The sequence below is a fragment of the Emys orbicularis genome, chromosome 7, assembly GCF_028017835.1.
Source record: "Emys orbicularis isolate rEmyOrb1 chromosome 7, rEmyOrb1.hap1, whole genome shotgun sequence".
Classification (NCBI taxonomy): domain Eukaryota; kingdom Metazoa; phylum Chordata; order Testudines; family Emydidae; genus Emys; species Emys orbicularis.
In genome coordinates, this window is record NC_088689.1 from 117,180,759 (window position 1) to 117,190,722 (window position 9,964).

Genomic DNA, 9,964 nt, shown 5'->3' on the forward strand with positions numbered 1-9,964 from the left:
GATATTATGACTAGTATGTCATGGGGAAACTATGCTACAATAGCACGACAATAGGCCCAATTCTCTCCCTCCTGAAGTCAGCAGGAGTTTGTCACTAAGCTCAGTGTCACTAACCTCAGTGGAAACAGGAGTGGGCTCAATACTAGTGTAGCCCATGTTAAACATCAGTGCAAGTCTACAGAAATGTTATTACAATACTAAGATGAAAGCACAACAAAGAAATCAAAATCCACTACTCGGGTGTATACATTAAAAAAGTTAAATATGCTTTTACACTGATTATCTTCTCTCAGAAAGTCATGAATTAAAGAAAGTCTCTCCCAACCACTAAACGAAGGGGTCAGGAAGACATTTCCCCGAGGAACACATTATTCCAGAACTGTCCATTTCAAAAGTTTCTTGCACCATCCTCTGAAGCATCTGGTATTGTTCACAGATGGAGAAGGGACTACTTGGACCACCACTCTAATCCAGTTTGGCAATTCCTGTCTTCCTAGATTCCAGTGAGTTCTTAGAAATGAGAGTCAGGGTGCTACACAGGTGTTTTCATCCCCTCCTTTCCATACCATGATAAATAAACTTTAAGATGTCTTAGGCATCATGTTTCCAAAATAAGCATGCCATTAGATGGCTGTTCCATAGATGCAGCTGTCCATTGTGCTGTTCATACTCTGCAGAACGGTTTCAGAATTATGGCTTTTTGTCTATTGCTGGAGCCTGCTACAGGGTCCAAAATCCAAATGTGCTGCCACACAACACTTCCATCTCGATTGTGTCACCCCCTGAGGTTGGAGCTGCTGCAGCCACTTATTCTTCTTTGAACTGGAACCAAAGTGCACCAAGACACGAATGGGTGATTTGCTTTGGTCTTAGTCCAAGTAGTAGGCCAGATCCTGTTTTCATTGACGTGAATGGCATTAACTTCAATAGATGTAGAACTGAGACCATTAGGTGTTTTTCTTTTTTAATACTCTTAAGGCCAATAATTCATTCCTCTGGGCTATAAAATACATACACACAAAAACTGTTATAAAAATAGAAGCAGATGGCATTGCAACTAAATGATGTTTGTATTAGAATTATTGAAGAACAAATAATATATCCCTGCAAAGAAAACAACTGACCATCAGACATATGTTTTAGCTGTGTTTTATTGAGCAACAGGGGTTATTTACTAGGCTAATTATTATAGTAATGACAGTGATATAACCCTTGCTGTCTGTATTCATACAAATATTCTCACTGGGCCTGATCCTCAGCTGGTGTAAATTGACATAGCTTTCTCGAAATCAGTGGAGCTAAGCAGCTTTGTGCCCTTTGACTTGCATGAGTGGAGGTTGGAAGCTTGCTCCTGAAATGTAAGAGTTAGACCCCAGGGGGAACTTGTGCAGGTCCCATCACTTTCTGTTTTCCTAGGTTGCCTGTGCCATAAAGAAGCGGTTTTATCCCACTAATGGTGGATGAGATGAAATTGGTGGCTGAGATGAAATTATGTCTCCTGCCTGCCTGGCTAACGAGGATAGAAGAGAAGACTTGTGGTGTTCCATGAAGGAACTTGTGGGAAACTACAGAGCAAGGTATCAGAGCCTGTCACTAGCTAAGATAAATACACAAAGAAAATTAAACAATAAACTAAGAGGTAAGTTGGGTTTTTTTTAAAATGTGTAGGAGGAGTAAATGACAACAAATCACTGGAAATGTGATGCTTTAATGATTATGTTTTCAGAAATATGGCCCAGAGCTATTTCAGACCACAGATACTGACTTTTGGCTGCCGATATCTGTTTAAATGCAAGAAATAGAATTTATAACATGCAAACTAAATGAAACAGTCCTTAGGACAAGAAAAAATGGATTGCAGGTGCAAATAAGCATGAAATGAAATTCTGCTAATGAGTTTCCATTAGTAGCTAAATACATAATCAAATCATTTTTCACCCAACATACAACAGTGAGAAAATCAATTTATTCATCATAAGCATTACTGTGTGTATTGACACTTTCAATATGGGTCTATAACTAGCTATGTTGAGTGAACACTTCAATTTCAGTTAGGGTTCAGCTAGCATCAGCATATAAACCTTTCTCAGTGCAGAGACGGTAGGGTTCTGTGGTTGGTCATCAGCTGAAAACTAATGAAATGTTTTATTTTAAAACCACAAACAATCAAAGTTAAGATTACAAAATACATGGAATGTTTCAGGATAATTGTATGTGGAATAAAAAAAAATAAAAAAAGCGGTCTTGGCCTCATTACATCTCGATTCTACTTACAAATGTCTCAGTACGGTAAGTGGGTTAGTTTTTATCTTTATTTTTCTCTCCTATAATTTATTTAGTCCTCTTGTTAAATGTCTTCCTTGATTTCCTCTCTCCTGCCTTGATGAAAAACTTTGAACCTGACTTACCTGACTTCTTGGGACTTTATTTATCTGTGGCATGTATTTCTGTTACAGATACCAAAAATTTGGGATTAGGGGAGAGTGTTGTGGTTAAGGCACTAATTTGGGATTTAGGATACTCAGATTTGATTCCTTTTTCTACCACTGACTTCCTGTGCAAACTTGGGCAAGTCTGAATCTCTGTCTCTTAGTTCCCCATTTGTAAAGGGAGGTTAATACCACTTCTGCACCTCACCGGGTTGCTGTGAGGATAAATACATTAAAGAATGTGTAGCACTCCAATTCTAAGTTTATTGGGGGTCACAGAAGTACCTAAGATTGATAACTAGGAATAAATGTCGGGTAGTAAATGTCCATGGTGAACTATATTCAGTAATGATTAAATAACAGAAGGCATATTTTAGAGTTAAAGGGCCAAATGTTTAGTACGGTGCATGTAGCTAGCACAGTTACATGCACAGTTGCAGTAAATATACAACAGAACTGGGTAAAAAAAAAAATTTGCCCAAAAATGCAGTTTCAGGGTGACCAATTTGGTTTGGATTCAGCAAGTGGTATGGTTGAATAAAAAATAAAATTAAAAAAAATCAAAAAAGTTGAAACCATTTGTTCTGATATTTTCAGAACTCAAACATTTCAATTTTTCATTTTGAAACAATGTTTTGTTTAGAAATTTAGCTAGACTTTTTTTTTTAATAAACAAGTGTAAACGGTTAAAAAATAAAACAACCAAACACCTAAGAAAATGAAACAAACTGGGGGGGAAAAAATTGTTTCAGGTCATTTCAGCCACCAATTATTTGCTCAACTCTTGTAGAACTAAACAGACAGCCAGTTGATTATTTCTGCATGTAATGATTATGGCACACAATAGCAGAAATTTTGCATGCATCTGGAGTTTTGTACATGCAAAACTGTAAAACCTTACATTCAAAAATTGATTGAGATGAAGCCAATATACAAAATATTGTATTCCTTATTGGCTAGATTCTGCCACCTTTAGTCCCAATGAGTCAGTTGTCCCATTGATTTTCAGTGGGGCTATTTGTGGAGTAAAATACTATTCAATGGGAGCAAAATTGGCAGAATCTGGTTCTAATTCAGTGTTATTTTAAAATACAGTAAATGAGCAGGATCACTGCATTAGCCCATTAAAGAAAACAGCACTAACAGCTGGTGACTTTTACCTACCAAAAAGCCCAAGACAGCGCTTCTTTTGATGCTGCCACTCAATACCTTTGAGGACCAGGACCTTTGAAGTCAGTGGGAGTTTTGCCTGGGTAAGGACTTTAGGAATAGCCAATAATCAATCCATTACAGTGCACTGTATTATGTGCATTAGCATCTAGAAAGGCACATGTTATTCAACCTCACAGAAATCCAAAGTAGAAGAAATCTTAGAAATGTGGGGGGACCCTCATATTGACCTTTCTTTCAAGTAAGAACTCATTTTGACAGCTGAATGCAGTTATTAAGTTTTCAAAACTCTCTCCCTGACTGATGACATTGGGGCAGTATACCAACCATGCCAGTTGATAAAAAGAGGATTTAGTAGACATTATTTCTCAGTCGATCTTATAGATGGAAGTTGAAGTGTGTATTAAGTGCACCACTGAAAAGCAAATGAGATTGCTTGGACACACAATACTTCTAGAGAAGCTTTCAACAAATGCATGGCTGGATGTAAACCTTCCATTGTGGCATGAAAATAGGCCTTTCTTGCTCATACTAGAAATTTCAGCAAACTCTGAAATGAAATTTTCTTCCAGTCTCATGTCCAAAATCATGAAGAGGCAGGAGCTCAATTAAACTAATCTTCATTGATAAATGTTTATAGTTAAAGGGTCAGATTCTGCTTCCTATTCACATGGTGAGGAGCATTTTACTTCATGAGTGGCTGTGTTGATTTCAGTGGGATAATATTTTGCATTTACATAGTGCTTTTCATTCCAGAGGATCCCAAAAGGATTTACAAATTTGACAAACTGGAATACAGCCTCCTCTTGTGTGACAAGCATATGGTTCTGCTAGACAACTATTTAGGCTTGGAAATGATGAATATCTTACAGTTGAAACTACAATGGGCAATTTAGCCAGGCACAATGTAATGACCTGACTTGACAATTGGGTAGGACACATGGGTTTACAACCCAATTTTTGGAAAATGTGCCATGGCATCTATAATAGCTACAAGTAGTCAGAACCTCAGTTTTGGGTCTCCTCTGAAAGCTATTCAGCAACTGTTGTGATAGAAGCTATATCAGAATACTGATAGATTAGATGGAAAGATAACATCACCAATAGATGGATACCCGCTAAGCCCACCAGGCTGGGATGCAGAAGAGTGCTACTTACTGAATTGCCATTACTCACTGTAGAATGAATGAGAGCAAATCATGAGGCAAATATATAACATGCTATATTACTAAACACATTCCAAAATACTTTGTTTTTCAAGTTCATTGACTTTTTTTTTTTTTTTTTTTGCATCAGTGAAATTTTTATCAAAGGGGAGCATAAAATATCATGTGCTGTCTGAATGTCCACCACGCTTCTGAGGCAGCTTTCCACAGAGTATTTGCATAGCATGTGGACAGTGTCCCTTTGAATTTCCAGTGGAGATTGGTTACTACTTGGTAGAAGTGGAATAGGTGAAGTCACAAAGCATTTCTTCTGGTCTCTTGATTGGCCAAGCCTGCCTCAGGAGAAGCAATTTGACTTGTTTTCTCAGAAGGAAGGCCAGCATTTGGTGCCTGATGTAAAAGAATTGACTCCATTGGGCATTGGATCAGACTCTTTGTGTGCTCTTTTCAAGTCAACCAAAAAACAAAGTTATTACTTTTCTAGGGGCCTGAACCCTAGAATTTCTTTATGAGCTATTCACATGGGTTCAAGAGTTCTTTGTGTGCCTGTTGCAGCTGGAAACATCTGTCTATTGCTCCCAGCAGCGGTGAAGGAAGAGGGGACTGCTTTTGTCTTCTAAATTCTGAAGACCATCATTCTGGACTGAGGGGGAGGACTGCTATCCACCAATGTCACCAGAGGAGTTGAAAGCCCTTCGCCTCAGAAGACCAAGTAGTATTGATGAGGTTTGTCAGGACTTGGGTCTTCCATGGAGGGGAAAGAAAATGTGTGGGACAGAAAGAAATGAAAATATTTGCACAACTTATTGCAATATAGTTCAGCAAGTGCTTTAGGCTTCTCGGACCCTGTAGAAATGCACAGCATTCTTCTTCTTCTTGTTGTTTATTATTTTCAGTAGTGTCTCGGAGCCTCAAGCATGGCTCAGGATCCCATTGTGCTGTACAAACAGAACAAAAAAAATCCTGGCCCCCAAAAGCTTACAGTCTAAGGCCTTGTATCCACTATACATTTAAGTCAACCTATGTTAGGTCAATGTACAGCCAGCACAGTAATTACTGTGGTTTTTCATATCCATACTACCCTCCCTCAGCCGGTGGTGCATGCCCTCACCAGGAGCACTTGCACCAACTTAAGTGGAGCAGCGTGGGGGGCTGATAGCACAGGTTGTCAGCTCCATGCAGAGCTCCCAGCTGGGCCCGGGGAAACACAGTGCTGACAGGCTACGTAAGTAATGCAGTATCTACACGGACACTGCGCCACCCTAACTACATCGACCTAGGCACTACGCCTCTCGTGGAGTTGAGTTATTAGGTCAGTGTAGTGGGAGACTTATCTTGGCGGGAGCAACACTGTATGTAGACATCTACAAAGCTAGGTCGGCATAAGCTGCCTTACGGCAACCTAACTCTGTAGTGTAGACCTGGCCTAAGTATAAGACAAGAGACAACAGGAGGAGACAGACAGACAGGGGGACACTAGGAAACAATATCCGTCAGCTCACCAGCTGCTTACGCATTGTATTACTGTCAAAGCATTAGAACTTTCTACATATTCTCTACATCTGTACCTCGGAGAGCTGACTCAAGGATGTCCTGCTTCCTCACCTTTCCTTAGACTTGTAAATGAGAAACAAATAAAATGTATGTAGATACTACTTCTACTCTACACATCAGGAAACACCCTTTGTCTCACACCAGCTGGATATCTTGCATTTTCATTGCCCTTCATCACCAGACACATTCATCAAACATGACAAATGCCTCCAAAATGCCAAATCATCCTCTCCAGCTCAATGTCTGCATGATAGTTGTCATACCCCCAGTCAGTTTTAAAATATGTACGTGCCAAACTGAAATACTACAGCTTCTACCAGGGAGGCAAGAACAGGGGAAGAAAACTATGAGTTCCAAATGAATTTTAGTTTTTTTCACTTGCTCAAAAAATAAAGTTGAGATAAACTCAAGAATTGTTCTGGGACTTCCAGACATTTTTCCTGCTAATTAAGGTATGACCTGTGAAGTGTGAAATGAAAATGCAAATTCTTACAAATGCAGTTTCATTGATCTGGTGGAATACTCAGTTCCATGGCCTTTGCTATGTAGTTAGCTTGGACACCTTCAATTATCCGCTTATGTGAAAACTACAGGGTTTGGATTACAAGGGGTTGCAAGTTAAGCAATGCCTTCATGCTTCCTTGGAGGAGAGAACTTTACAAAGCCTACAAAGAAGCACCCAACTGCTTCCTTACCCCTGGGGGCCCCTTCTCTCTCTCTCTCCCCCTCTCCCCAAGCTGTTCTCTACCTTACTTCCAGCAAGGACCCATGCCACTCTTCCTGTCTCTGGGAAAACCCGTAACCACCTGGTACCTTGTGATGCTTCTTGAGCTGGGATGGGCCCCTTCCCGAGTCTTTTGGGGGTAGACAGGTGGTTGGTGCCATTTATTGCATCTTCGGATAGGATGGCAGGCAGGATCATTGCTAACACTAACCTACAAATCCCCAGTTTTCTGGGGGACCAAGTAGTGGCCTTACTGCTCCCACCGTGCTGCAGCTGGAGGGCAGAGAACTCCCTGTCACAGAGATGACAGTTTCATGCAATATCCTGGACAAAGCTTATTGAGTTCATGTATCATTGTGGGCTAGGGATTGTATGCAGTTCCATGGGGGAGGGGGACCATAGCCCTCCAGGATTTAAGAACAGCAGTAGGTAGTTAGGCAAATTCACTCAGGTTATAACACCTTCAGAGAGCTAACAACACCTGAAGAGAGGCTCCCATATGCTGGTTCAAACTGGACTGTCCAGGGACCAATAGACAAAGAAAGGACTTTTGGTTAACTAGCCTGAGTTAAAACAGACTCAGGGCCTTCTTTCTGATCGAGCAGCAATCAGGACCTTCTATCCAAGGATGGCCTCAGGCCTTCCTAGTAAGGGTTGGATGAATATGACCCAGTCCATGTGCTTGTTCTGAACTAACAGCTATTATGAACTTATGACCACAGGAAAAAAATGGTTGGTAGGATTTGAAGGACAGTTGACTGGCCAGAGCCCAAGTTGGAGTGATCTCTTATTAGCATGTGTGTAGGTTCTATCGTTTTAATATGTTGTTGCTGTAATGCTTTTACCTTAAGAATAAATGTACTTGTTTAGAAAGACCTGTATGGTAACTTAACTGTGCAATTAGATTGTTTACTTCTCTGAGGAGAAAAGTGAACAAGCCTGCTGAGGCAATCTGACTTTGCTGGGAAATACACAGTGTAGGCAGGGATCTGTGCAGCCTGCAAATACTCCTGTCAGGGGGTAAAGAAAGATGCATGTCTCTGTCTGAGAGAGGTGATGGCTAGGGATCCAGGAACCTAAGAGTGGGTGTCCTTGCTAGACCACACAGGGGGAATACAGGTGCAGTTGTCCTGAACTGTCACATTCACCATAAGGCTTTGTAAGGCAAAGTAACTTAAGAATCCAAAGGCATCTCTAGCAGCTACATTCCAGGAAGAGAAGCCCCAGAATCCTTGGTTTCCAGTGAGCACACTAGGATGCGCCTTGGTTTTAATTTAGCAGTCACTGCATTGGAAGAGGATGTGTTTTCCTCTCGTTCTGCTTTCTGTATTTGTGGGCGGAAAGGAGGATAAGTAGAAAAAAAGGGCTTGAGACTACATCCAGGCCTCCACCTAGAAAATCCAGCAAATTTGGAGTGGGTAGTGGTCCCAACTGGCTGGCTCACAAAGATACCCAAGTAAGAACATTGGAATGGTCATTCGGAAGCTCACTGGATTTACTGAGAAAGGGGGAGGTGGGAAGGGACTCTGGTTAGCAGGGGATGTTCTCAGAAGGGTTTTGGCTGTTTCCCATCTTATAAACATTCTCTACACGTTTGTAAAAATGTATCAAAATCAGGCTGAGTCGTGAAGGCTTGAATGAGTATCGGTCTGAGCTCTACCTATAATAACTGCTCCCAGGGAATTGAGTTCTATTCCCATCTGTGTCACTATAGAAAAGTCCCATAAATTGGGTGAGCTTCCCTTTGGAAAGGAGCTTTTATGAGGCTTAAATGAGGTTTGTAAAACACTTTGAGGTCCTTAGATGAAAGGTACTGTGGAAATGCCGAACGATATTAAAAAATATATATACTAAAACTTCAAATTTACTGTTGCAGCTAATATCCTTTGTGCTTAATGGGTTTGAAAGTGTTGCGCTGTATATTCCATTGTTGTTTTACAATCAGGTTAGTGAGTAAATCTGCCTTTTTTTATTACATAACAGGTTACTTGTTTTCTGCTGAGTTGCCAAAGAAATATGCTGGGTTCATCTTGTGGAATGTTTTCATGTTGTTTTCCCTTAATGTTGGTGAGTGAAGTTTCCTCTTTCTTATTACATATTCCTTTACTCTCATCCTCTTCAGTGTAATGGATGTGTCTTTAGGCATTAAAATTCCATTCCTTCTGTTTGGGGGATTTAATGTTTGAAAGACACTAAAAGGGAAGCTTTGAGATCATCAAGGCCCAAAACATTGGAGTTATTTTAAAGAAGAAAAGTTACAAAAATCTAATATTGAAATCAGTGCTTTATGGATTTTAAAGGGTTTTAACAACTGAATGACACTGAAAGGGAAACTATCAAGACATCTAGGCCCCAAAATTAGCTTTTATTAAAATATATATTTTTTGCAAAATCCAGAATTTAAAATCAGTGTTTGTGGATTTTTCTAAAACAACCTCAATGACAACTGTATAATTGTTTTGTGAATTTAAGCATTCCCTCTTTGGTGTTTTGCAACCCAAATACAAGAACCTTGTGTTCATATGTAAGAACCAGAAACTGACAAGGAGAGAAGAGGGGATTTTTTTATTTATATTCAGTTGATACATGATTCCAGAATCTTGAAAGCATTGAAATACATTCTCCCATGAACAAGCAAAATACTGACTATTTCTTTATGACACAGCATTTGCTTAAATCTATGCGGAGCTCTTTAGTATTTGTTCCATTTTGTAGCTGTGCAAAGGAGAGTTTTTAGTTTTAGTTTTTAACATTTTTTTGCAACACAATTCCCATTAAAACTGAATGCTGAATTTGTGCTGCACAAAAGAGTGCTAATGTTGCAAATGTCATAGAATGCAAACCCTACCTTGAAGTCGATGGGAATTCTGCATCTGGAGTGCTTAAAGAGTAAGGCCACAAACAGAAGGATGATCCAATGG